We start from the raw sequence: 27,369 nt of genomic DNA on the forward strand, positions 1-27,369 counted from the left end.
AAGTACATTAATAGGGACGGTGGAAAAAACTTGGTCCAGAGTATGGCCCTTATTATGCGTGGGATTATGAATGAAAGGTGTAAGTCCTAATGCTGTTGTGACCTCCATGAGTTTCATTGTGTCAGGATTTGTGGCCTCATCCATGTGTATGTTTAGGTCGCCTAAAAGTAAACATGGACATGATTGTTCTGATTTTGAAGGTCTTTGCTGTTTTAACCTGTCTGACCATACTAAATCCATTCATGCTCATATTGACAAACTTCATGACTTGACTGAAGAGGTTAGAAAACATATTGACCAGGGCTGGTTTGACTGGCTCTTCAATTGGTTACCTGACTTACATTCTTTACGACAGATATTAGGGGGTATTATGATTGCTATTAGCATTTTAGTAGCTATTTGCTGCTTTATTCAGTGCATTCCTTCCCTACTCCAATACTGTAGATTTGGCACGAAAAATAGATCAGTTAGTTTTGTTTCATATTATTCTTCTACAGATGTTAGTTCCATTTAACGAATGATTAAAAGACTGAAGTCAAGGGTGAAGTGTTCTGACTGACTTTTTCGGCCCTCCTTTGAGGGAAGATGATTGGAGGTGACTTCAGTCTACTATCATTCTAGTGCGAGGATTAGAACCGTAGACAGGGCCTATTCACAAGGCGTATTGATACAGTTCTGTACCCTTTTCCTTAGATCAGGGCTTATAAACTTATGTTAGGGGATAGATTCATTAGTATTAGTGATTATCCGTCCTTTTGTAAGAGTGTTAGTATACCTTCTATGGAGTTATGCTTATTTCGGGCCTTGTAGGCCTCAAACGGGAGAGACACCTTCTTTCTTTCTGCCCCGGCAGCTTGAGATGCTTCTAGGTCAAATGTAATGTTTTAGTTACGAGGTGTTGTTCGCTTGGAGAGAACCGGCTCAGGCTGGCCCTTATCGAAAGACTGTATTTTTCTCCAATCCGAAGACACAACATCAGGCCGGCCGGCTGGGAACGTGTCCTTGGTACAGGGAGGTACAAGAATTTGGTGGGCGGCAGGTTACTGGCCGTAACTTTCCATGAAGGATCGAGCTTCCATATTAGTGAAAGTATGAGGCAGTCAGTGAGTCAGTCCGTAGGCGGCAGCTAGCCGTTAGCATCAATGCCATTAATTATTTCAGGGCAGACAGTCGCCATTTTAAAGTCTGAGAAAGATCGAAGAGCTGATACTCTCTTAGAAAGATTGAAGACATTTTAGTTGGAGCAGCTGGTGAGCTCTGACATTAAGACCAGAGCATAAAGAGTGAAGCAGTTAGTTAAGGGAACGAGTACCCGAGTGGCTGAAACTGAGTTATATGATCGAAGCCGAGAAGTGAAGATGGTCCGTGATTGAGAGGAGAGAGGAGTAGTGCAGAACAGCCAGAGAGAAAGCAGCTAATGAGAGGAAGGTTCCAGTGACTTGGATGGAAGCAGAGAAGACAGAGCATAGCGGTGCAGACGTGTATCCGTGATTGCAGAAGTGTGACCTTAAGACGAGCCAAGGCACAGACGAGAAGGGAACCTAGATAACTGCTGAATCCAGACTTCATATTAATCAGGTGACGTCGACCCTTTTCCTACTAGTGTGCACATTCTAACCTTTCATTTTCCTTTGCAGGCTATATGTTATAGTATAGTGTTATATTGCTATGGTTATTGTAATAAAGTACCCCAGTTCTTAGTGAACCAGCATGTGCCTTTTATTCTTGTACAATCAGGGTAACCTGTTCTTCTAGTCAGACACTGTTTTCATGAACGGACGCAATTCCCGATCAGGTAAGCGATGACTGAGCAATGAGGGAGAGGGGCCCTTGAAGTGGAGGATAAGTTGTACATCATCTAATTTGGTAAACCGTTGTGTGATCTATAATATTGTAGTATCATATCCCTAGTAGATAACAAAAGATTCCTCCTAATGGTACTTATAGGAAAGTGATCGTCGTTGGTAAGCGGCGTTAATGAGAACACCAGGGGGGACACTGGTGCCTATACCCACAAGATTGTGGCTTGGAGTGTAAGTAAGAGAACACCAGGGGGGACACTGGTGCCTATACCCACAAGATTGTGGCTTGGAGTGTAAGTACCCACAGGATAGTGGCTTGGGCGAGCGCTGATTGTGGTCAGTGTGTAATGGTAACTAATCAGAACTGCCCTAGGGTAGAAGAGTCTGGGCCCGGGCTGCCGCGAGACTAGCTGGTGTGAGTGTGATATTGTAGAAAACGTATGCATGTACATTGCTATTTCCCCATCCTTAGGTAGGAGACATAGATACCTGTTGTAAACAGGTCCTAAGGAGGGAAGTGGTTACGTTTCGGCTGGGTTGGTGGTGCTCTGATGAGCTGATTCTATCTGATCTGAGAATCCGGTCGTTACACTCTGCCAGTGGAAACCTTTGCCTGTCGGATATTGACATTTCTGTTAAGTATCTCAGACTGCCAGCTCTATTTAGCACAACATTCCAATGTACTTATTTTCTGTTTGGGACTGCGAGGAATAGCCTTTCAGCCCTGAACCAGAAACCAAAAAATACCCCTCACATTGTGAGAACTATCATCACATTACGGATATTCCCTTTTTTTTAATCTCAAACGTCTACTTTAAGAGTTGATTTAGAAGAACAAAAATTTGCTGAGCAGCACATTCAGGACCTTCAGTGGGTCCACTGCAATGGCTGTTATGTAGAAGGCACAAAGATCACCACCTCCTCACTAAGTATGGTGGTCAATTCTCTCCCAGGGTAGCAAAATATATCCTTCCCCAGGTGACTGACGGAGTGGATGTCATACTCTAGGCTCTAAGGCCCACATGCATCAAGCATTTTTGGAGTCGCAAACGGTGCGATTCCTTAAAATCGGCCGTTTGCGATTCCAAAAATGCTTTTTGGAATGCATCAAGCATTTTTAGAAATCGCAACATTTCTGCGATTTCTTAAAAGCAATGCATGATGGCCCACATGCATCAAGCATTTTTGGAGTCGCAAACGGTGCGATTCCTTAAAATCGGCCGTTTGCGATTCCAAAAATGCTTTTTGGAATGCATCAAGCATTTTTAGAAATCGCAACATTTTTGCGATTTCTAAGAATGCGATTGCTTTTAAGAAATCGCAAATTTGCGATTTCTTAAAAGCAATGCATGATTACTTTTATAATTGCGAATTCGCAATTAGGGTGTCAAATTTACCGAGTGGTTGAACCACTCGGTAAATTTGCAAAAAGTGTTAAAAATGCTGCAAAAGCATTTTTTACACAATCATGTTACGGACACTGTTTGTGCAACATGATGCGAAAACAACATTTCATGGGTGCGGGGGGGGGGTCATTTGAACCCCCCTCTCCACCCTTGAAATGCAATCAGGATTTGCGATATTCTAAGTGCGAATTCGCAATTCCCATTCATTCCTATGGGCATTTTAGCCCATAGGAATGAATGGGAATTGCGAATTCGCACTTTGCTAATCGCATAATATTTGAGAATCGGTAAAAATTGCAATTTTTACTGATTCTCAAATATTTTGAGAAAATGTACATGCATCCCATTTTGCATTTCCTAATTTGCGATTCCCTAAAAATTGCAAATTAGGAAGTGCAAAATGAAGCAATGATGCATGTGGGCCTAAGTCCGAATGAAGGTCTTGGAACTGGAATTAGGAATTTTAGGTGATTTTAGGTGAAGAATAGAGTGTGTATAATGCACTTCTCAAAGTGTGGTCCATGTAGGAATTGTTTTAGTGTTGTGCATAATGTTTCATATTCTCAGTCTACTTATAGTACTTACCATAATTATTTCTTATGTTGACTATGTTGGAAGAAACCACTCAGTTGTTGTGAATGATTGACAGAGTGAGCAATTCATAGTATGGTCTATGAATGTGAGCGAGGCGTTTGAGGCTCAGAAGTGTTCTCCAGACTTGTCGAAGATTTGGATGGAGTAGCATAGGCCTTTCATACTTCTCAGAAATACCATTATTATTGCTAATGTTGGCTTTGAGGGGGGCTCACCCTGCTAATGCCATTAATGACTTAGTGAAGAACCGGGTTTTTAAACCTAGCGGCGCCAGGGGCACACCCAAAGTCTTCGGATTCACCTGTCTTGGTATACAGAGACACAGAATACTTCTGCGTGGCGTCAGAGACCAAATTAATTAGCTGCAGCTAGTAACAGAAGTCCTAGAAATACAACACAGTGTACAACTCAGGAGACTGTTCGATTTTGTAAGGAAAGACATCCCTTTTTATGCAAAAATTCACATTACGAATGCACACCCACTGCGCAAGACTCTAGCCAATAAGATACATTCTCAAACAAAGTATCACATAGCAAAAACCCTCAGTTCACATTGCCCCAACCCACAAGTTAATTATTAGGAATGTCCCAAATCCAATCTCCACAAGCTGGACAAACCCATAATTGAAAGCACAATGCATGTAATGAAAGAGCATAGGAAAAGAAACAATGACAGATAGCGAGCAAGATAAAGCATGTGTAAAGAACCTAAAAGTTAACGATGTCTTGAACCTTGATTGGCAATCTCAGACAACGATCAACCAATGAAAATGGCTTAGCGAGGTCGGTTTCTTACAATGCACCTTAGAGTCAAGAAAAGGCCTAGTTAATAAGTGTATGAACAGCGAAGCCCATGCAACTTCGTTTGTTCGGTTACCTCCACAAGCCCACGGGCCTACGTGATGGCAACACAAAATGGAGGCACAGACAAAATGGAACCCATATTCGAAACGAAGTCTCTGAATACGTAATGAACTCGCTAGTTAACATGACGAATTCACTCCATATTAGCCGCATTTACTAAATACGGTACAACATCACCAAAATCGTGACGGAACCATAACCTCACGAGACAAGACAGAATTTCACAGAACCTCATAAGTCTGACCCAGAAAAACTGCAAGCACCACTCTTACAGGACTTTATGAAGTACACCCAGGAGTTGAGAAAATATATGGCCAAGGAAAACAACAGAAACCTTTATTGCACAAGCTTAATAAGTACAACGAGGAGTGGATATGCAGTAACTGAACCGAATTAGAGACCCGGGGAAGAATCCCTAAAACCCCATTTGCACACCAATCTGTAGGGTCCAGCCTTTAGCAGCAAAACTATGAATGGGCAGAATGTGCTGGGCACCCTTATACTCACAATTTATCTACCCATGAACTCATTTATTTATCTTTCCAAACACATACATTCATCCACCCTTCCACACACACCTATCACAGATATGCATTCATCCACCCATCCCTATTTGTCCATCATCCACCTTCACCCAATCACATATCAATTTGCCCATACACAATCATTCATCCATCAACTCACAATCAGGCATCCATCCACCAACACCTGCATTCACAGCTATAAACAGCTGGAATTGTTTATACTTTAGTTACCCAATCCCTTCCAAATTGTTGTAAACATCCTTTTATTCCCTTCAGGGACCTCTTACTTTGACACGAAATGTGTGTTAATCAAATGATTTGGAAATGAACAATTACGATTTTATAGAATCAACATTCTTAACGTGTTGTTTGTTCTTCGGTTGTTTCATGCAAATAGGATAATCAAGCATATACGAATACATTCATGTTATTTATTCATTTCTGCGGAAGCATATCATTATTATCCATTATAAACAACAGACCTTCTAAAGGTGAATATTTTGTGGTACATTTTGTTTTCTATCAATCCACATTGTTTAATAATCTGAAATGGCTGAAAGGGCAGTACGTTTAATAATCAGAAATGGCTGACAGGGCAGTACGCTATCTCTTATTAATTGTTTATTCTAATTGTCGTTAATAGGCCTCTGATTAAGTATTTAAAAAATATTATAAAGGCTTAGAAGTCAGAGAGATCTTTGCACCAGCACTATCAAGACAGGATGGACACAACTTCAGCACCCACCTTAATTGAAGGCTTCAGTGAGGCGGCTTTCAGTGACCTCCCGAGTGCCTGCGTTTGTTTTTCGAAGCATGCGGCTGCTCTCAAACAGAAATAGCAGGATTGCTGTTCAGGCAGAACAATAGCCCTGATGTTCTGAACCAGGTCTGAGAGTTTTATTGTAATACTTTATTCGATAAAATATACCATAAAAGTACAGACGTAAAATCACAATTACCAAGTATTAATACAAATCCATTAAAAGAGAGAAATCATAGTTACAGTCAGTTAAAAATGTGGAGAAAAGTCTACAGAGATTTATATAAAAAAGATGCATTCTTAAGACGTTAAAAGCAGCCTAGATCGTATAAACCAAGCACTGGCCAAATACTTAGCTATCCCGCAAACTATGTACATTGAGGTGGTGTTGGTTAGAATAATACGCAGAGCTGATATGTGGTCTCTAACGCCCATCTCCCTACACACAGGTTTCAGCCATTTTGCCCTGACATGTTTATAGGTATCACAAGCAAACAGAAAATGGCCAAGGGATTCTATCGGACACGGGCAACCTGGACATTTTAGATCATGAACCCTCCTGCCCTTCCACCCTTCCATAGAATTTTTTATAGGGAGGGTACCGTATCCTAATTTTAAGAACAGGGTTCTATCTCTGGGGGTATGAATAAAGTCCAGAAATGGTTCCAATTTTCTGGTGGGTTTATGATCAAGGAAATTGTTCGTCAGAGGTCCCCAGCTTGAAATAATGAGATCTTTGCCCTCAGCCCAAATCCCAATATAATTTCTTAACAATTTGTTTAGAGGGAGGGGACTGCAAGGCCCATGACTCAGCCAGACCTATAGATTTCACCAGCTTTTTTAAATTGTTGAGCCACCTTATTTTGCCGGATGCATTCAAAGTGATTAATTCGTCCAGCACTAGGGCATAATTTACTAATTCAGGGGTCCGTCTAAGTCGCACCCAGAATAGCACAGGGCGTAGTTGAACTATTTCTGCAATTGGTCTTTTGCCCATATCATAAAATAATGGTTTCAAGGGGGTCGAGGGAGGAAGGGAAACTAGGTCTCTCAAGAACTTATTCTCTGCAATAGCCAGCGCCTTACTATTCTCCGCGCCCCATAGTTCAGAGCCATAAACTGCAAAAGCTAAAGCTTTCCCCTCATAAACTGCCAAGGCGGGGGCTACTGGTCTACTGATTGAAAGACACTGGTTCTTTAAAATGGCTCCGGAGACCCTTTTAAGATTTAGGACCATTTTAGATATATGGGAGTCCCATCTCATATTGTTACAAAGCCTGACCCGAAGGTAATCAAATTCATCCACCACTTCTAGGGGGGTACCATTCAGGGAAAGATGGGCTTTCTTCGAATTCCTTTTAGCAGATAGTACCATCAGTTTTGTTTTCGTTGTAGTGACCGTTAGCCCACGATCTTTACAGAAGATACTGAAACGGTCAAGCACTTTTTTCAGGAGGGTATCGTCCACAAAGAGAAGTGTGGGAGTTTTCTCTCCAGCTAGGACAGGGGCATCTGCTCGTAAGTAGTCCACCACCCCATTTATGAAAAGGGAGAACAGTGTCGGCGCCATCACACAACCCTGCCGCACCCCTCTATTGACTGGTACCCTCTCTGTCAGTTGGCCTTGGTTCCCCCACCGAATCCTTGCATAGTTGTCTTCATGGAGCGACAGATAAACAGGGAAGCCCATACCTAATAAAACCTCCCAAAGTGTGGCACGGGGTATGACATCAAATGCTGTTTACAAGTCTATGAAAGCCAGATACAAGCTTCCCTTGTAGATAGACACTGTCTTCTAGAAGACTGCACAGAAACTAAATACCTGGTCCATAGCACCAACATTTCATCTGAACCCCGCCTGAAAGTGGGTCAGAGTGCCATCATCTATTAGCCATGCCTCAATTCGATTTATGATGACCCTGCCAACGACCCTTTGAGTGGTGTCAATTAAACTTATTGGTCTATAGTTGGCAGGGTCATCTCTATCACCTTTCTTATATTTGGTGATGACCTCCGCACCCTTCCAGGATTCGGGGACAGGATGGCCATGCTGGATTGTTCATTAAACAGGCTATAAAATCTGCCCATATTTTGGGGTCATGCAGTAGTAAATCCCCAGGGAGGCCATCTGGGCTGGCTGCCTTCCCTGGTATTATTTTCAAGATAGCGTCATAAACCTCCCGTGAAGAGAAGGACTCTTCCTTACATCCTATTTCCAAACCAGGTATGCTTAGTGTTTCCTTTACTGAGGGTATTGTATGATCTTGCTGACTATCCTCGCAGTGTAATTTAAAAAAATTAGAGTGCCATTGATGTTCATTTTTATGATTTGGAATCGGATCAGCCCCCCTTCTATCAAGGACATTGATCAGCTTCCAAAACTCAATAGCGTTTTTTCCCCAAGCTGCATCCTTAAGCTGCTGCCAGTGTTCCTCCTCCCAATCCTTTTTGGCTAGGTTAATGCTTTTATGATACGCTTTTCTTGCTAGTCTCACTGCCACAGGGTCCTTATTTCTTATGGCTTGCGTTATGGCCCTCCTCTTGACCCTGCAGCTTGTCATGTACCAGGGATTACCCGTGGAGGGTTTTTGTTTCGGTTTGGAATTCCCCTGAGGTTTCTTCATGAAAAACTCTCCTATTTTGTCTGTTAGCTTCTTGTACGAAGCATGTAGGTCCGTAGCAAGAGCATGAGGCGCTGTCGAAGCAACGGCTACAAGGCTATGGGTTTCCGCTAGAACTAACTCTTTTATACTATTGAGTTTCCCCTCTTCACACTTGACTATGTTCCATTTTAGCTTCCGATTACAATTCGAGGGCAAGACTTCTTTTGTAATCATCATGGGACCACCGCTCTTACCCATCCTATTTGCCCAATAGATTTCCATACATAATGGATTATGATCACTATCAGAGGACTGTCTAACCTCCATATCTTTCAAAAAAACAGGAGCCTAGGGGGAAACAGAAGCAGGCCGCCCCCCACTCAATTATCTCTCATACAACAATGGCCTGCTCCTGAGCAGCTCAATGGCTAAAAAAGGAAGAGTTTACTCTTGTGGTAGAGGGAGTATCTATCTTCTATCCACAGTATTACACACCGTTGTAATTTGCAGTCTGGCAATGTTGCGAAGACGTGTGTATGTATATCAGTACCACGACCACGCTACATATATGTCCTCCCTTCCATACGTGAAAAAAGGGGAGGGGAGGTTGACAGTGCCTCACGGAAGCAACACCAAGGAGAGGATTGTATCAGACTGGTACTCGCCTGATTCCTCACTTCTCATCATCGGCTACTGTCAACCTTAAAGAAATGGGAGAAAAACAAACATAAAAAAGTGCATATAGGTCAAGCAACCGTGAGGTTTTGTGAGTGCTGAGGACCCAGTGTGATATTTCCGTGCCCAATTGAGTGAAAAACCAACAAAAAATACCACTATAAAAAGAGTAAGACTAACTGGCAGCTCATGACTTTATTCTGTGCTGTTAGCTCACTCTGATTAAAAGTCAACCGACATGTTTCATCACTTTGCCTTACAGTGATTTCTTCAGGGTTTCTTGGTGGGTCAGCGTTTAACATGCACCTTTCAAAGTCTTCCCTTATTATACCAGGTGGCCTTCTGTGATGAGCCTACCCGGCCCCCGTGGAAGACTGTTTCACGTGTATCGTTCCCTGTCTCTGTACTGGGACGCTTTGAACCGCCAAACGGTCGGTATCGCATACGCGTGCAGGTGTGGTCTCGGCTCACCCCTCGTGACCTCCATATCTACCAAATCAATCCAGGATTGAGTATCCAGGAGGATGTAATCGATTCTAGAGGGGCAACCTATCCTATTATAGGTCATTGCCCCGTCCCGGTCTGAGATGGTTCGCCCGTTTAAGGCCCGTAGATTATGTTTGAGAGCTAAAGCATTCAACTGGATAGCTCTAGCTGTCCATTTCTTGATGGGGGGAGGGTTAAGGCAGGTATAATCTGCCTCCAGTCCTCTGGGCTGAGACCTAGCATCTCTTCGTCATCTAGAGGTTCGAAAGTGCAATTAAAATCCCCACCCACCAGTATTTTAGATGTAGTAGGAAGGTCAGACAGTCTTACATCCAACAACTCTATTGTGGGCGAGATTAGGTGAACCTGTATGCCTCTTGCATAGACACAAAAGACTTCGAATATTGTGCCGCCAGATAGACTTTTTAAAGAAATGTGCAAGATGTCATTAGAAAGGACTTTATGGGTGGTGACTACACAGTTTAGATTCACCTTACCCCAAATATGCAGGCCACCTGAAGGGCGACCTTTCCCCACCGTGACTGCTGGCGTAAAATATGTAGAGTACCTATTTTTGTATAGTGGGGTCAGTGACCAGGTTTCCTGGAACATACATATGTGGAATTTATTGATAAAATCATTCCAATCTGGGTTGGCAAGATTTTTTTTTAGCCCAGCTATGTTCCAATACAGAATCTTGATAGAGAAGGGGGTTTCAGGTAATTCCTTAGTTGTAACTGGGATACTATGTTCTATCACTCCCAGACTAGGTCTAGTGGTCCCCAGGCTGGCTATGCTCTCTCTACTGCTTTTGGGTTCATCCCGAGGGGCAGCTCCCACCACACTCTTTTCCATTTGTCCAGCAGACTGGGTTAGGAGTCAGTCGATTGCTTCCAATCCACTGAAACGATTATAGCAGGGGATTAGAGGGTAGTTAAGCTGTGGGCTGTGCCAATCCCCATTAAACTGAGTTCCACCTGAAATAAATCTCCCTGCTCTTCTCCCTACTGTGTTCCAACCTCCATCGTCGCCCCCTGCCCAATTAGTTGCGTTCCAGGTTCTCGATGGCTCACCCCTCATCCCCAACCTTGTGTGGTTAGGAACTCTTAACCAACTCCACCTACTATCTTGATGTTCTGTACGCGTATAAAAGTATGACAAGGGTTTAACCCTAATCGTGGGGAAGTTGTTACTTGGGGGCCCGAAACAGATATGGTCCACCAAGCGTGGGTCCTTAAATGTGACAACAACACAGTCACCACGTAGGCTTTTCTTATTCTCGCCCACCCAGGGTGCTCTTTCTACCATTAGAATTTTACTATTAATGTTAGGAGGGGGGGAGAGTTACTATTTAACCAATGGCAGACTTTGTTTTTGAGAGCCCAGAACGATTCGTGTGTTGCAGGGGCAAGCTCAGGGACACCAGTTAGAACTATCACATAGGGACAGGCGTCAGGTGGTACGTTAATGTTCCTACGTGACTTTGGTTCCTCGGGATGGGAAGGGATGGGGTTGGGAATGGAGGTGGTTGGGCCAGCTACAATCTGGGGTGTATTGATCACGCTGGTAGTTGGCTTGGTAGCACTAGCTTTGTTCCCCTTAGGGGTAGGATTTATGGCAGAAGGAGTTTTAAAAAGGCAGGTCTTGGGGGTGGAGTTTTTCCCTACAGGTTGATTCTTAGTAGTGGGAGGAGGATTACGAGCAGGGACCGATGCATTGGGTGCACTTTGGATATGGTTACTATTCCGAAATTTAAGTTTGTGGTGAAGAGACTGAAGCTGTTGTTCTATGCCTTCATAAGATCAGATAGATTACTTTTGAGCGGGCCATACTCATCCTCCAGATCTTCTGAAGTTTCTTCTAGACTACTGTCACCAGGTACACTATCCAAACTACTGTTCAAAATTGTGCCATCTGGGGTACCTAATGATTGAAGGCGGTGTGCCTGCTGTGCCTCTTCTCTCCTTGTGCTGGGTCCCGGGTTATCCCTCCCCTCCTCAATGCTACCACTGCCACTAGCCTTATCACTCAATCGTCCTGACATAACTTGATTATCTGTATTGACACCATTAACCTTGATGGTAACACTTTTCAATTTAGGAATTGCTCCTTCAAGTATACCCTTTGGGTACAGATGTTCACAGGGGGATCAACAACAAGTGGGGACAATAGGTTATTGTCCTGAGGGGTCAATATATCAGAGGTCGGTGACAGGGTTGACACAAGGGATAGAATGGGTCACATAATCGGCCTCCATGGAGTGAATTTCAGGGATAATTGGGGCTTTGACAGGGGTGCGCGCAGAGGCTATGTTGCCTAATGACGACCTTTTAGCATGCGCTAAGTCCTGAGAGACTCTTCTTTCCATAAGTACTATGCCTTGATCTATTAGGGAATTAGTACGAAGAATGAAATTAGCCAATGTGCCGGTCAGTTTTTTAGCTCCCGCCGCAGCCTTGCTACGAGTCTCACGGGTAGACATCGGCAAAGCCAAGTAATGACAGACTAACAATAGGGTGAAGGCACAAGATGCTAGCGAGAGTAATACAACTTAACTCGGGTGCTTAACGTTTCAAGGCCCCTCAATAAGTACAGATTAGCATGGATACAGACAGGAAGAAAAAAAAAAGGGGTCAATAACGACACAATAATAAACCACAGTGATGGAGGTATACTTGCTGTGTAGGAGACTTTGAAAGGTTAGTCAAAGGGCCTGGCCCAGTCCAGTCTCTACAGGCCTCGGAGGGCCACAGAGGGCCCGCCCTTTGCCCGGGCTTCGACCCGTGCTCCGAGAATGAGCTCTCCTATATATAGAGTGGGAGGGGGCGGGAAGAGTCGAAGGAGCGCCTGGTGACTTCGGCGCTCCACCTGCTGGGGCTCGCAGTCCCGCGCCCGCTGGTCAGTCTTGCTCAAAGTCGGTGACTCGCCTGTATGTATCCCCGGCAAGTGAGGCAATCCTTGGTAACTCTGGAAGAAGTAGTTCTCCTCCTTGGTATCAGCTCAATGAAATTTTCTCGGACGGCTGCGAGCGGCCCCCGCGAAGCGGGGTCCCGAGCCTTTATCAGCTGCAGAGCGGGAGGGGGTGGGAAGAGTCGCAGGTGCGCCTGGTGACTTCGGCGCTCCGCCTGCTGGGACTCGCAGTCCCAACCCGCTGATCAGTCTTGCTCATAGTCAGTGACTCCCCTGTATGTATCCCCGGCAAGTGTGGCATTCCTTGGTAACTCTGGAAGAAGTAGTTCTCCTCCTCGGTATCAGCTCAATTAAATTTCCTCGGACGGCTGCAAGCGGCTCCCAGGTCTGAGAGTGCACACAACCTTGAAACTCAACATAGGCTAGTTATTTACTAATCTGGTAAGGACAGTTAGGTGCCGAAAAGTAGCAAACAATGTTGCTAATGTTAGATATACAATACCCATTGTTAGAATATTTCTTGCTGTTCACAATAGTCATACATTTTTTCACTGCATTATTGTTTACATTTTGTGTCGTTAAAATTCATATTGTATGCTGTATTCTGGGTTTTCGAAATTAACTTTTTATAATGTATATTCTGTTTCTTGAGTGTAATTCATTTACAAAAAGGGATTTGGGTTTCCACTAAAGTATCACTGCCTTATCTTAAGGAACTATTCAATACCAGAAACACATCATACACAAACATTGTTTAGTATGTTGTTTATTGGTTCTAGTCCAACTGGTTTTCTGATTTGGGTTGGCAAATTGACTGAGTCCTTAGTAGTAGGGTGTTCAAAAAACGAAAACTGTGAATCCTGAAAAGCTCTAGTAAATGTATCAACATTACAGTAATTGCTGATTGCAGCCAAAATCAAATATAAATCGGTTTATCAAATTTTCAAAGGCCCTGCATCTAAACACTCAGACATTCTTAGTCAACCATCTTAACACCTTTGGTAGACTGGGAAGTCCTAAAAGTTGAAACTCATTGTCCATAAAAGCACTTAGATTCAGAACAGCCAAAGCCCAATATCAAGGTTTTCCTGGAAAGACAATATCTATCTGCAACCTTATGCCATCATTACTTAAAGGCTTATCTCTCACAGCTGTATCTGAAATAGTATGTCTTCTGTGTATATGGCCTTCACCTTATTGTCTATCTCATTGATTTTTGTATATTCATGTTCTTTTTACTGTTAATGTTATTTACATGTAAAGTACACTTAGATTTTCACTAGGGTCTGACAGTAATATTAAAGTATTATGTAAATTAATACAATTCAGCCTTTTATGTACAACCACACAACCATCAAGCTATTTATGTATCCAACCAACAATCGTCTGTGGTTGCCTCGGCCTGTCTGTGTGATGGCTGGCTGCATCTGCATGTGTTCACGTGTTTGCGCATGTGTGCCTAAATGTACCTGTATGGGAGTGTGTGTGTTGATGTGGATACCTGTATGTCTCCTTTCTGTTTCTGTATACAGACCTATCATAAAACAGCAAACAATTACTGCTGCAAAGAACATATCACCTAAAACAAGTTGGACCTATTGACTTTGGCTAACATAGGCTGTTTAGGCAGGAAGCTCAACATGACCCACACACGTTTCGAGATATGGGTTGGGCCTTGTTTCTTGCAATTTGTACCTCAATTGCCTCTTGACGTGTGTTTGGTATTGTTGTTGCCAAACAGAATGTTAGTCATTTGAAATGCGAAGTTCCAAATTGTAGCCTGCTGTTTAAGAAGGGTGCCTGCAGCAGGTGGTCAGTTCACTGAGTTATATTACACGCTCACTGCATGCTTGATCACCATCACATGTGTCATAATTATTTAGAATAATTTAAGAACTGATAGAGTAAAAACAGAGTGATAGCTATCATTAAATTTATTGTGTGAAGTGCCGTGCAATTAATATTTATACTATTATATTAAAGCATTGTGTAGTAATGCCGCAGAAAAGAACAGCAGGCAGGCAGGAATACAGTGGAGGAGGTTTTTATTGTATCCTCAAAGTAAGAGACCCCATCATACACAAGTCTTGATATTCGTATTTGTTTTATTTTTGTACAGAGCATGCAAATACTTACTGATATATAAATATGTTTATCAATCCACTTCAGTTACCGTGTATACCCATTTCATCATCGAGTCTACTGGTTAGCACAAGTTTTTTTTTATTTGAAAAGATTTTATTAGAAGAAGTTTTTACAAAACAGTAATCGTTAGATTTTTCTTTCATAACAATATAAAGGTTGCGGCGTGTCTCGGAATACAGCTTCCCAGGAGGGTTATTTTCCACAGTGGATATTATTATGGAACAGAGGCTCTGATGTCAAACAGACCATAAGTGTATCTATCAATATAAACGCATCCCTCGCCACCTTTCACCACCCATGGGCATGAAGCATGAAAGATTAATACACTGCCACCTCTCAATTAGGACATTGACAAAAAGAAATGTTCCTGAACAGAATAAAGGATGCTACAAATTATTTTTCGTCTGCAGGAACTAGCATGCAAATATTAGAAGGGAGGAAGACATGCAAATGGCTGAATTTCAGCAGGACAGTCTTTCATTTGAAATAGCAGATTTAATGACAACTAGGGGCAATTTTTTCCTGTGGCATAAAATCAATTTCAGTTCGGCAAAGTACAATAATCCGTGGGTGACCACTTATCCTTTTCAAATAGGTGCCACGAGAACGCCTTAGAACTTTTTTTCAGTTTAACTTCATCAACTTGTTGGAGTTGCACATTAATTTTATTTCACTCACTCTAAGGTTTTCTTTCGCCTGGTTAAAAAAGATCATTGAAAGAGAGGATTGTTTTGTCATCAGTAACTGTTGCAATGTAGCCTTCTACCTGATGGGGTGCTGATTGAAAGCATGCACTTAGCACAAGCACATATTTGAAGGTCAAATCCCAAAACATTTTACTCACCTAAGCTGCACCAAATTTATCAAAAAGATGCATCTGAAGTTGCAAATTCCAAATCCTGATTCCTGGCTTCTGGGCTTGCAGATGTTTCAAACTGAAAATTCCACTTATGAATGGGGACAAGGAAGAATGAGAGCAGATTTTTTACAATCGTAGATTTACGACGAAGGCATGAAAAGCAGAGATTTCAGGGGGCTTGCTTACAAGAGACAAAGGGGCAAATTTACAAGATCCTATTGCCACAGGAGCATCACGTTTTATGATGTTCCTGAGGAGATAAACCATTTGCCTTATTTACAAGGTGGCTGATTTGGATGAGGCAGAGGATGCATTGGACAAGGGCATAATGTGTGACTCCTCAGGGCCCTTGCTAATGTAGCCAGGGCAGCCTCTTCAAGGTCTCAAGAAGATACCAACTAGGTTAAGTAATCTCTCACAAAGTGGAGCATGTCGATTAAAACAAGACTAGGCTCAGGACCAGTGACCCTATCAAGGAGAACAGAGGGCTCTTGAAGAAAATTCTCCCTGGTATTGGTTTCAGTGGTACACCTTACCATTAAAAGACCATCCCATGGACCAAGGGTTGCATCACGTTTACACCATGCAAAGTGGTACATGCTTGATGCAAGCCACTAAGTCAGATTTATGAAGTCATGCAAAACCACTTTGCATGATTTTGAATGGCTTAAAAATCTAGAGTAAGGCAATGCAGCTCAAATATATGAATTGCCTAATTCCGCGCAAGGGAGGCGCTACATGGGCGTTGCGGCGGGTGTCACCACACAACTCCCATTGCTTTCGATGCATTCCCAGATTTACAAGGACCTGTAAACCTTGGAATGTGCCAAAATCTTACGCCTCCCCATTTGAGGTGTGACAAGGAAAAATATATCCTTATTCCACCTAGTTTTTTCCTCTATGTATGCTGCATTCTGCAGCATCTGGAAAAGGAGGGAAAAGCCTCTCAGGCTTGCTTTTATGCAGCAAGGTACCCCTTTCTGCACAAAACCGATCCTGCATCCAACAGAATCAACTTTGCACTATGGTGCAAGGGAGCCTGCATTGATGCTACCATACCAATAGGGCGCAAGGGGAAAGGACAGGAATGCACAGTATTGGATAAATACAGCGCATTCTTGTATTTTCCCAGTGATGCAGGGCAGTGCAGCAAGGTGACTTGCTGCGCTGCCCTGCGCCTCCTATTTCATAACTATGTCCCCAAATCCTTAGCAAGAATGATTCCCCGGTATACTACACCATCGCTTCGATTGCACAGTACACATTTTCTTCAAGGTGGTGCCCAAATAAATGCATTGGCTCAGAACACACAAAAGAAAAAGTAAGCACTCTGTATTCCAGTTCTGGCAGGAGTCACTAAGTGTACATGCCCTTACAGTAAATTATTGCACAACCACAACTCTGGGCACCAGTGAAGGGGAAAGGCAAAATGGAGGCAGTGTTAGAGTAATAGGGGGATATGTACAAGGAAGAGGCGGAGCATGTCGTTAGCCTCCTGTGCTTAACAACACGCTTCGCCACATCTGAAACCCAAGGCTGCACCATATTTGCAAGAATGTGATGCAGCCTTGTGTTTCCCCCTGCGATGGCGCTAAGTTTAACAACTTAGCGCCAACAGAAGCACCCTTACACCAGAGTGCAAGAGTGTCTGTGTGCCGGGGATGATTGTTTATGTGCAGGAAGGTGTCTCTTCCTGCATATAAACAATCCTAAAATGCCATGTTGTAACTGTCATGTGTGCTGCTTAATGCCGCATACATGAAAGTTACAAAATGACATTTTTTTTAAAGGTTTGTTTATGTACAGGAAGGGACACCTTCCTGTACATAACCAAACCATGGCATTTTGCTTTTTCCATGTGTGCGGCATGAGGAGAAATAATACATTCTCCTCATTTCACCAACTTAAAACTAGGGTTTTCTTGGTCTTAATTTTGGCGCTGCCTTCTATGAACGCCACCCTTGTACATAGGGGGCAGCGTCAAATACAATGGGGGTTGCGGTGGAATGCCCACCACAACACCCACTGCACGCCCCTTTCATGCTAACCATAGCGTGAAAGCGTGCCTTATGTACAATGCAGTGTTAAGTCATGTTAAGTGGCTCAACCCCATCGCTACCACAATGTCTGTAAACGTGACATTGTGGTGGCAATAGGGGCTTGTACATATGCCCCATAATGTCCATGGGTTATTAAGACTCATATAGTAATTTTCATCTTTGTCAGATATTGGATTTGAACAGTGAGCGTGTCAGCTCTCTCTTACAATTTACTGTTTGACTTTCAGTAGTCAATTTCTGCCAATGTATGTATTAGACGTGATTAGTAAACAGATTTGCCTTGTTGTGGTTATCACTTGAGTATAGCTACTCCCATTACCCGTCAAATAGGGTCCCTAAATTGGTAGATCAGTTTTGGCATCTTCCAAGAGAAACACTGGCTCTTCGTGTATATATATATATAGTCAATGAAATAAAAAGTGTTCAGACTAATGCTGCAATTACTTTTTTTTTACGATTCGAAGATACATAAATAGGAATACTTCTCCTGACATTTAGGTAACTCCCACAGCAATATATTGATCAAAGGTACAAATGAGAAATAGTATTTGTAATACTACAGGAAGCAGACTTCCCCCTGTAAAACTTTCACTGTATGAGTGGATGCAACCTTCCCCCTAGCACACCTGAGGTAAACTGCTGAGAAAGCGCCTTAAAGTCTTCAATCAGCATGCAAGTTGACCTTCTAACAGGAGCATCAATCACAACATATGATGGAGCGTGCAGGTCACCCGACTATAAATTTACCGTACTCACCTGGCCCATAATTCAATTTTATGTTTATTCAATCAGGTAACCTTCACTCTACTACCAGATATTTTATTCCACTTGGTTATATACCATTGACTTACCAATCCTTGTCAGTGGTACCTATAACCTATTGGATCAGGGAGTTAGTTTTAAATTAGGTAGCCAATAACATTTGCATTCATATAATAACCACAGACTCTGAAAAGTTTAAATTCTTTATTTAATCATCATCAAAGGTCATGATCCAAAGATTGAAAGCAATAAGACTATCAATAATCAAAATCAGAAATAGTGTATAGCTATGCAAAAGATATATTATGCCAACCATTTAGCAAAAGAATAACGGGAAAGTAAGAACAAGAAACAAGGTATTATTTTTAAAACCAACTTGCACAATTTTCTATGGGTGGGTAAAGAATAAGGAGCATACTAAAACAACACAGCTTCAGTAATTATTAACGGTTGGGAAAAAAGGAACACAATATGCAACAACGAAACCAATTTTAGCATATTTACTATAAGGAAGGTAAGAAATGGAACATACTATTAATTAAATAACCATGTTTAATTACTTTAAAAGGGAGGGTAAAGAAGGAACATGTATGCAATCATGAAAACATTTGCATTCAACTACAAGGAGGGTAAGAAAGATGGAACACGCTATTAAACATGAATTTATTATCTATTCAAGGGAGGGTACGAAAAAGGAACATATTCAAATAAAGCTTTGGGAACTTTTAGGTAGGGTAAAGAAAAAGACGCAAATTATATTGACAATTACCCACACAGATTTATATTTACCTAGAATGGTGTGAAGACCAACCCTGGCCACAGGTCAGTTTAGAAAGGACAGAAGAACCCCAATTGTTGCAGTGCCAGTAGGCCAGCAGGTGCAGATTAGAATCAGAACAGGAAAAACCCAGATTTGGATCAGGACTGGACCACCAAAGGTTAAGACTAGCACCTGCAGTTCAGTTGCAACGCCTGCGCTACTCCCTCTCTGCAAGGAATCAGCCAAAAACCACGATTGGGTTACAGCATTCACGAGCAAAGTGCTTCGCCAGCACTTCAACTTCTCAGAACCCCGATTGAGTCAGCAATTCTTCTGGCAGAGGGCTTCGCAGCGCTCTGCTCTTAATCACCTATTGAGTGTGTTGGGTCAGTGACAGGTCAGCTATTCGGACAAGTCGGACAAATTAACCAGCTAAGCCTACTCTAGTTATACTGTTTTCCAGGTCAGTGTACCACCCAGAATGTTGCAAGTGTAAAGATCCCCAATTTCGATTGGACAAAGGAGGAGGACAGGTCATCACATCACCTAAATTTTAGACTTTTACTGTCTCATATTCAAATTTCATTCCCGCCCATCAAATTTCAGGTTCTCATGAAGTTTTATTCCACCCAACAATGGATGTTCTATTGACCAATACATTGTTTAACATTGTATAAACTTGGGTTTAGTAGGGCGCTTTCCCAGGAGCATCTTCTAGTCAGTCAGCTCTTTGGCTATAGTCCAAAGGTCACTGTTCCAGAGACTTGAGATTTTCGCGCAGACTCAGTTTCAACAAAGATGGAGTACAGCGGTACAAGCCAGGCCAATTTTCAAAGTGTAACATGAAATGTAAAAGAAACAGTTTTAGAACAAAGAATAAATGAATACACTGTATACCATGTATTTCTACACTATACCCTTTACTTTATAATAGACTATAGCATTAGGATTAGGCAGAACAAACAGCTTAGCAAAAGCAGTAGTGCAAGCTTCTCGCATATGAGAACACAGAGCAGCCATAATAGCACTAGTGCGCAGATGCAACAGTTTCTCTCCAAAGCTGCAAGTACGTCATGTCACATGAGTATGACAGACGCATGCGCAGTAGGAAATCTCGCATAGCAGCAGCCATTTTAGATGCAAGCATATTATGGTTAGTAGGACAAAGAAGCAAGCTTCACTCGGACACCTGATATCAATGTAAGAGGTGTAAAATTAGTAAAACAAACATGTTGGTTACATAGTTAGCGTTATTTGAGGTTCATGAGTATGAGCAAGTCGCTTCTCGTGCGAATCCTTGCTCCATCACATAAGGCAGGCCCTCAGAGGAGAGGATGGTCCACACCTCTCTACCCGGAGTTGTTGAGATGTTCAGATAAAGGGCATGCATCAGCATATGTTGGTATTGCGTATGACGTCACTATGTGTGTGCACAGTGGGATTCATATCCCTCAGTTCAATTGAATTGGAAGGTAGGTGGAATTTCAGGGGGGTCATCAGGAGCCACAATCACAGCTGTAACTGTCCGGAGGACACACAGCAACATTGGGGTCCAAGCCCTGATGCAGCAAAACAAGGTAGGCCCAATTGCATGGTGTCTGCTAAGGCGCCTGCTATTGTTTTGGTGTGTAGTGTTTCCCCTGGCATAGGAAAATACCAGCAGAGTCAAATGACCTAGGCCCTAGGGCAATAAAATATTAGCATCAACCTGGTGAGGAGACTAGGCCTGCAGAGGCACGATGCTGCTATGCGAGATGGCTCCAGCCGATGAGGGCATGAAGGAAGAGTGGGTCCCTGGAACATAGGGGTACCGAAGAGTAAGGAGCAGCAGGCAGCAGTCAAAGAGACCCTAGCTAGCTTGCCAGAGTAGTTATCACAGTGAGAAGTCAGATCAGGGAGAGGTAATGATGCTGAGCAGGTTTGACTGCCACTGGTGGGACAGAGACTTGCAATGGAAGGAAGGGGCAATCTAGAAGAGCCGGTGGAGGATGCCTTGAGAGAATGCTCCGTTTTCACGTCACACATTCCACTGGGGATGGTCAGGGTTACATGGCGGATGCCCCCGAGTACTGGAGCAAGACGGGCTGCAGAGATCGACTGACCAGTGGATCACAGAGGGGGTGGAGAAGAAACTCTGGATTGCAGAACAATTGATTTAATGTGGTAAGAAAGTGACTGAAGGTCTAGGAGGCTGATTGAGCACATAGGGGGAGCGACTTCAATAGTAGTGGTGAGAAGCATGGTGGTCCCAAGTAAGCGAACAAGCAAAGAAGTCCCACAATTGACCCTAGTTGGGTGGTATGACCTTGTAGGTGCCCAAACTCATGTTTTTACAAATACCAATCACACATTGTTGTACGCAAAACTTAATCGTAACTCTATTAGTTTGTGAAGCGGCCAACACCTAGATACAAACAATTCAGGAAATTTTAGATTTTCAATTACTAGGTAATTAACAAACACATTTGATCTGGTGCTCCTAAAAGAAATAAGGGGGCAATATACTAATGTCAAAATTAATGATTAATAATCTGGATTGATAAGAAATCTCATTTTGAGACTGCTTAATGAAATGCACTATTGAATAAATGCTGGTAAAGGAGATTTCTTAAGATTCGAATTGTGAATGTCGCACAAACACATAGTGATAACATCACAATCAGTAAATGCATTTTCACAATCACATTGAAAAACACAGGCGCTACTAAGAGAGAAGTACTGGGCATAAAATCTACTCTAATTTATAAGATTAGCATGTCATGAAGTTCAGCAAGAGGAGGCAGGCAGTAAATAAGTTAGATGCGTTATGATGAAGTAGTAGAGATACTTGTTGAGGAATGTGTGATAAACAATGATCATCTTTTTGGCAAAGCTTCTTTAACTGTTTCAGAAGCAACTAAAAAAAAGAATCTGAAGCTGAATTTAAGAGTGCATAAATGTAGTGGGAGTACCCATACCAATGTTGCAGAAATTAGCAAATGGTGATATGACCTGAGCTCCAGAATAAAAAAGAAAGTTGCAAGTCGGATGCAGGAAGCTGCAGGAGCTTGAGGGTGCTAATCCACACAGCTTCCACCCTCATCCTTGTACCCAATTACGATGGCGGGTGGACATATCAGGGATTGGGACCACCTGATAGTAGGCATTTAGATGCAACCGCCACCACGGCGGTCACAATGCCTTTATTTTGCATTGTGGCGGGTGCTGCTAGAAATGCTAAAAAGGGACACCTCACGTATCCCTGCACTACGTGGCCACATGGTGCAGGGATATGTGGGGGGGGGCACTATGGTGCCCCTCAGGTCCTGAATCAGGGTGCCAGGGGGTAAGTAGGAGCCGCTAGGGGGCCCCAATGTCCCTTTAGACCAGCCTTTCATAGCCGGTTTACCTCCATGAAAGGGCCAGCGGAAAGGAATATCGTAAGGCGGATTATATCAATGGATTCGCTATATTGTTGGCCATATAAATCCATGAAGGTGGGATGCTGATGGAGCACTGTATTACTGATTCAGGTATCACATAGGGGCTACCAGTACCCCCACTTCAATTGGAATTGATTTACGGAACCTGCCAGATTTGGTGTAGGACTTTGAAATTGACTGGCTAATGGGAAGCCTTATATGGTGAACGATATATGGAAACCATTGATATTAGTTCATGGTATGAAAAAATCAATGCTGAACAAGACTTATAAGCTGTGACGAAGTTCAATTGATTTTGAACGAAACACATTGGCTGGATGCTTTGGCTGCTGGACTTCATATTTTAAAGTGGAATTGAATAAAGGTAAAACCTTTTCTATAAACAGACTTGAAGATATGTTGAGTTTTCCTTTTCAGGTGCACCATTCCATTCTGTTTTGAAATTTACTCAATGGCTGATATTGGAGGTGAAGTGTCAAGTACCTGAGTTCCAAGGCTGAATCCGCAGGAGCTGATGCTGATCCTCTAACACCCACACCCCACTATCCAGATCTAATAGATCTTGACAGCAAGGAGGGGGGAAAGGGGAATTGGAAAAGAGAGAAACATGCCAAGTCTTCTTCCAGAAGGTTGGTTCTGCTTCAGCTACTTGCTTTACCTGTTAAAAGAGTTAGTAACTACCAATATATATATTTGTACTATCTCTTATTACATTGCTTACTAAACTCTATACTCTTCTATCCTATGGTTACCTTAACCTTCTGGGTGGCTAGCTGTTCTCTAGTGGAATGCTTGTACTGGTTCGGGTTTCACTTGAGACTTCAGCGAATCTCCTGAAACACAAGGCACCTGGTTAATCTTAATTCTCTCTTCAATATTGACTTTTATCCTGCTACCCTAGTACCTATTACCTTCACCAGAACTGTATATAGCATAACACTCTTCTTGCACTATTTCTCTTGTAAATGAAGAACGATGAAACAGTGGAAGGTCTTCTTTATAGGTGGTAAGTATATTTATATATACATATTACCTACTGGCTGTCGCCAGTAGGTATATATAGTTAGGATTTTTTCTCTATGGAACTTTTGAAAATTCTATGTCTAATAACTTTGGCGTTTGTGGACGGAATCGGCTGAATTGTTCAGGAAAATGGCACAATTTGTTTCTGATCAGCCCCTGAAAATTTGGGGTGGTTTCGTCAAGGGGGGGCCGAGAAAAAAGGGGGGTCCTAAAACGCGTTTTTCCCATTAATTTTTCCATAGGGCGTTTGGCCTCACTTTTAGCTCGAACGGCTGAATGGATTTGCACGAAACTTGGCAAAATTGTAGGGACTGTTAGCCCGATGTGCCTTTGCTGGGTCTCAATATATGTGCTCCAGTGGATTTTGAGAAATTAACGTTTTAAAAAACAGATATATCTGTGACAGCGTCCTAGATAGCGTACTAGTTCGCGTACTTTTCGCGTAACGGAGCTTTGCGAAGCGAAGCTGATTGGCTCTCCGGTGCCTGTCAACATTCTAAACAGTCCATAGCGGCCGCCATCTTGTCTCTTGGTAGGATCGAGAGACAAGAGGAGGCCAAAACGAAGGGGGAAATTAAGGAAAGGGGGCAAGGTAGACCCCTTCTGACCCCCTAGGATTGATGAGGGGGATATTAAAGTGCCCCGCGGGGCCAAAAAAAAAAAAAAGATTTTGTGGGGTGCGCCCGGTACGCGTACCGGAAAGCGGTCTGGGGAGCGTACTATACGGAAACAAGAATGATTGATGATATGTTTATTGATTGTTCGTTTTGTTGGTTTTTTTTGTTTATTTTTATTTACGTAGCTACATGTAGGTATCAATGTAGAGTCTATAATTTAATAAACGCCGTCTCCTTTGTAGATATCTTGCTTGTTGTTAAAGAAGTTATTGTGGTATATGGAATTCATACCATAGTCTGTCTGGAAAGCCGAAACAACATGGTGGCAGGAGATGATAAAGAGATGTTAAATACACATTGGGGATTATATAGTGGGAGAAAGAAAGTAACTATGAACAAAGTTAGTATGTAACACAAAAAAGTTGCACAGTATATTTTAAGTCTCACTTTATATTATATCTATTTTGGTACTATTTCATAATTTACATATAAAAAAGAACAATGTCTCAAACTATTTTTAATTTTTTAAATAAAAATTTATTGTTGTGATTTTTCAAAATCTAAAAGAATTTCCAACATTAATTCATCAGGTATGTCCTCCTTTTCATTCCATGATTCAATTTCTTCTACACAATTAATTAAGTCTTGGTCCAGAGAGTGATCCAAAAAGTCTATTTCATCTTTGTCTTCCTTAGGATTGTTTTCCATATTAATTTCAAATGAAATATTACTTTCATTTTGTTGTCCTTCCATTTTCTTGCTGTAAATTGCATAAAAAATAAATATATCAGTACAGATAGGGCACTGTTGGGTTTCAGTACAGACAGGCAGTTTGGTTATTTAAACAGTGTTTTTTTCTTTGGGCAGTGTATGGTATCAAATTGGAAGTAGAAATATGAAGAAAATTATCAAATAAACTGTCAATTCTGAATTATACTAGAGAAGTCTAACTCTATCCTTAACTCAGGGCCGGCGCTAGGCATGGGCAACGTGGGCTGCCGTTCAGGACCTCGCACTCAGCCCACCGGCATGGTGCCACGCACTGGTGATGTGTCCTTTTGTTTTCCTGGAGATCTATCACAAAGAAAGGTGTCGCCTGCAATTAAGGTCTATTGCAGGGGCCCCCTACTTGGGCCTCTCATGGATGGTGTCAAGAGGTATAGGGGAGGGAGAAGGAGACGCTCCCTCAATTGCAAGGAGACCATTCACAGACACAGTGGGGGGCCCATTGTCCAGCATTTTGGCACACCCTCAGTTTTAACTTTTAGACCACAATCAATTCTCACACCTATGAAGGTGTGAGAAATGCGTGTGGATTAAAAGTTAAAACTGTGGGGGCGTCAAAATGCTGGAAAATGAGGCATCCACAGTGTCTGTGAATGTTCTCCTTCTAAGTGGTCACTTATGTAATTTGGAGGGGGCCTTGCGCACGTTCCCTTTTAGCCCAGGGCCTCGCAAATCCTTGGACTGGCCCTGCCATAACTAAAACAGAGAAGTCTATTTTATTCTATAAGTATTACAGAGTGAAAGAATAAAACTGTCTGAAAATGTTTTTCTAATTAGCTTTCAGTACAGAACATACTTCAGTTTTAAAAATATCTTACCTTTTAAATATAACTTGAAGTTATCAGTTGATTTTTTGTTGTTCTGCACTTCACGAAGTAGTAGTCAAAATGGCTATGTTTCTCTCTCTTTGTTTATATATATTCAGGTACATAACCAATCAAATGTCATGATATAATAGTAGAAATTGAGAGTAATATTTTAATTGGTTGTCATTTCCAACACTTCCGATATGTTTTGTGAAGTAATTTACCTCAGGGATTTTAGAGAGTTCTACATGCTAAATGGCTAAATGGTATTCCAACTAAATTTGTGAAAATGGTAGGGATTGGTATGTAGTATGAGCTACTGTTTAATTGGTGAAAGTGTCTCCAGTGGTTTTTCTGTAAATTACTTTCCCACCTTTTTTGAGCGAGTGCTTGTCAGTGCGTTTGCCGGTACGCGAACTTGCAGTGTTACGGGAGTCCTCCATTTTGTCCTCCATTTTGTGTTTCTGTAGAATTGAGATATAAGATGGAGGGTAAATAATGTTCAGAATGGGTAGATTGGGGTACTTTGGACGAATGCTGTTTCCCTAAGTTTCCCTAAGTTTTCTGAGGGTGGCTGAGGAGGCTCATATATGTCGATAAAAAAAATTGTTTTTTTCGCGTGGTTAGCTGCCGGTACGCGAACTGGGTAGTGTACCGGGAAGCAAATATAGGTGAAAATAAGTGAAAAAAGGTACATTCAAAATTTCAAAAGAGTACACTAAGTTAAGGTAGCTCTGAAAAGAGCTTTTGGGTTCTGTGTATGTTCTAGAAACTTATAAGTAGGAACCAATACACATTCTTAAATTTAGTATGAAAACTCTGTTTCCCTCATCTGAGAAATGCACGCCATCTCCTCTGTAGATATCTTGCATGTAGTAATGCAAGTTATTGTTGTAGATGCAGCCTATTCCATGGTCCCTCATGTAAGCTGAAACAGACTTATTTACATGCTTCCTCGATTTCTCAATTTGTGGACAAAATTGAATGGACCATCTCCATTTTTGTCTTTGGCATATATTGGAATATACCAAGGCAGTTTGAGGAAAAAGAGTCATCAATTGCTCAAAGGTGTCCTTTAAAAGCATTTCCAGACCTACCCCAGTCAAAGTGCCCAAATCGTTTCCTCCACAGTGCACTATTATGAGGTCAGGGGTTGGCAAATGTAAAAAGGTTTTCACCAATGGTATCAATTGGTGACATTTCAATCCTCTTCGACCAATCCATTTGATTTCCACATTTTGTAAATCGAGGTTGTGTAAATTTCTGTTATCAGCATACCTGTGAGCCCAGTGGATGTAGCTATGTCCAAGAATCCAGACTGAAAACATAGCTAGAGGAGTTTTTGCTGCAGTCAGATGAAGTGTGGGAATGAAATGGAAGTTGAAATAGTGATGTTTGTAATGTAAAAAACTGTGGAGTTTAAGTGCAAATGATTCATTAGCAGTGATTGGTGTATTTCCATTGCTGAAAACAGAAAGTTAGGGTGCATGGATGTGTTCTTTGAA

This window comes from Lissotriton vulgaris, chromosome 4_1, assembly GCF_964263255.1.
Source record: "Lissotriton vulgaris chromosome 4_1, aLisVul1.2, whole genome shotgun sequence".
NCBI classification, from domain to species: domain Eukaryota; kingdom Metazoa; phylum Chordata; class Amphibia; order Caudata; family Salamandridae; genus Lissotriton; species Lissotriton vulgaris.